Genomic DNA, 2,702 nt, shown 5'->3' with positions numbered 1-2,702 from the left:
TCCCTGAGCTGCGCTCCTCATTCTCTCTAAACCCTCATTTCTCCGTGCCGGATTCATGAAATGAAAGCATAGATCGCGTATATTCATGAAATGAAACCGTAGATCGTGTATCGTCTATCACTATTTCTACCTTGCGATTTCTGAAATCGTTTCTCATTCATGAAATGAAACCGTAGATCGTGTATCGTCTATCACTATTTCTACCTTGCGATTTCTGAAATCATTTCTCCTAACAATTCCGACCTGGAATTTGTGTTTACCGGCGTCCGGCAGCGGATCTGTTTTATCTAAGAACAAATCTTTAAATTACATTACTGGCGACCGGCATTGCTAGCCTCAAGATAAGTCGATTCTTCCTTAGATTTTAATTTTTATAAAAAATATTTTCATTTTTTGCAATTATGTAATTCGTACAAATCCCCAAATTGAGTTTAGGGTTCATTCAAATTCTGTCAAAGTGAGTTTACGGTTTGGTGGAAATTTAAAACTGTATTATTTAATTTTATATCTATATTAGTGATTTGTATACATGTATATGTATATACAGTTTTTTTTAGCATATACATTGTACTATCTTCAAAAACTATTTTATACGGAGTACAAATTTTATTTATATAAAGGTACATGAATAATGTTTGTTACTTCTTTTCCAAACTAAATGATCCATGCATGCCCCTCATTTAGAATGACTTCCATATATTTGATTACTGAAACTGTCCTTGCCTTTTGATTGTGTTACAGTTGTACCTGATGGCTATATGCAATGTTTTTCTTGTAGTACCTGAAATTTTAAGTAGGACAAAAGAAAAAAAAAATACAACTAAAGGAAGGTACGAAGAGAACTGGTGAAGAATGAGAGAATGCATAGAGGCCTCTAAAAGAGAAATATTGCTTTCTGTCAAAACAAAATAAGTTTAAGGTACAATAGAATATGAATATTCAGTAATATTGTGTTAATACTTGGGATTGTTGATTGTTGTTTCCGCTTCCCGCCTATAACTGTTGATGCTAGTAATTTCTTCATAATGTTGTTCTGATAGTAACAGTAGTTGCCACTTTTGTTTTTTTCAAATTGTTAGTTTTGCACATTGCCTGGGTATTATATATAGTTGAGCTGTAGCATTTAATTCTTAAATATGCAAGTTTCCCCTTCTTGATACCCTCAACTTTTCCTTTCTTCAATGTCTGTATTGAAGGTGTATATTGCATAGCTTTAAAGTGTTCATTGACATATTACTAGGAGTGTAGGTGCAGAATTGTGTAACATGCTTGTGTTATAGGCATAAAGTTAAAATCTGAGTTGTTATCACCATGCTCATAGTATACCTAAACTATACAGATAATAAAAAAAAAAAAAAGATACATTGTTTACTTACCTCAGTTATCTGGTAGATGTTTTCTCTTTTTGCCAATAACCGTAGAACTTGTTAATCTCATGATTTATCTATTCTGATCTTAAAGGAATACCTGTGTATCAACGTGCTTTTTCAAGTCCTTTGAATTCTGGGCTTTGGATTTCTGTAGAATTGGATTTAACAATGAGCCAAATTATGCAGCGCCTTGAACACCCACACGAACTCCACTGTTTGCTTGGATTGTGGGTTATGCATCTAGATGAAACTTTGAAGTTTTTCCCTACATTTGCTGTGGATTGAAGATTGTATTTATAGGATAGTTATTTTGGATACCAAAGAGTCTCACTGGAAATCAGGATACTTATTTTGCAATTATTGTGGATACTAAAGAGTCCATGTGGACATCAATACTTATTTTCAATTACATTGCAGATACCAAATAGTCATTCAATAAATGTAATCTAATGACTTTAATAAATGTATTTGGCTGGAGCTTATTCACAGTTTTGGAGGGAAACTTTTTGGCCTAGGATTCTGCTTTATTATATATAAAGAAGTTGAGCTGTAGCATTTAATTCTTAAATATGCAAGTTTCCCCTTCTTGATAGCCTCAACTCTTCCTTTCTTCAATGTCTGTATTGAAGGTGTATATTGCATAGCTTTAAAGTGTTCATTGACATATTACTGGGAATGTAGGTGCAGAATTGTGTAACATGCTTGTGTTATAGCCAACACCATAAATAATGAAATTAAGCTTATGTTATTAATAAAAAGAAAGTGTTACAAAATTATAAATTATTGAAAACTTCATGATATACAATATTAGTTGTTGATGTAGAAATTGTACTTGAGTCGTTGGCAATTAATATTTTAAGACCATCTAGATTGTTAATACCATGTACAAAAATTGATTTTTCTTAGTAACAATCCAACATGTGACAATATTTGACCTTGGGCTTGTTTGGCAATCAGCGGTAGCAGACTGTATTAGCGGTTAATGAATAGCGGATTGTGTTAGCAGGTTTGACCAGCGGATTGTATCAGCGGCTTGTAAAAAAATGTTTGGTAAAATTAGCGGTTTAGATTGGCGGTTAATATGTAAAATGACCAAATGGGTATAATAATAATAATAATAATAATAATAATAATAATAATAATAATAATAATAATAATAATAATAATAATAATAATAATAATAATAATAACAACGAAAAAAAAAAAGAAAGATGTGAAATTGTCCCACATCGAAACACAAATTAAAAAAGGGGCATTGGCTCCCTTATAAAAGGGAGCTCAACGCCCCTTTAATTTTATTGGAAGCTTCTTGCCCATCCCACATCGGATGGG

General features: G+C 32.2%; 1 long non-coding RNA gene across 2 annotated transcripts; it reads left to right on the top strand.

The window, feature by feature from the left end:
- Nucleotides 1-1,856, top strand: LOC109163598. 2 transcript variants are annotated; one of them, XR_002051294.1, is made up of 2 exons: nt 1-919; nt 1,557-1,856. It is a non-coding gene; the product is annotated as an uncharacterized LOC109163598 (long non-coding RNA). The 2 variants fall into 2 exon arrangements; XR_002051293.1 differs by having other exon boundaries at nt 1,462-1,856.
- Nucleotides 1,857-2,702: the final 846 nt, after the last annotated feature.

Source organism: Ipomoea nil, unplaced genomic scaffold (genome assembly GCF_001879475.1).
Source record: "Ipomoea nil cultivar Tokyo-kokei standard unplaced genomic scaffold, Asagao_1.1 scaffold3030, whole genome shotgun sequence".
Taxonomy (NCBI): Eukaryota; Viridiplantae; Streptophyta; class Magnoliopsida; order Solanales; family Convolvulaceae; genus Ipomoea; species Ipomoea nil.
This window is presented reverse-complemented; position numbering and strand designations above follow the sequence as displayed.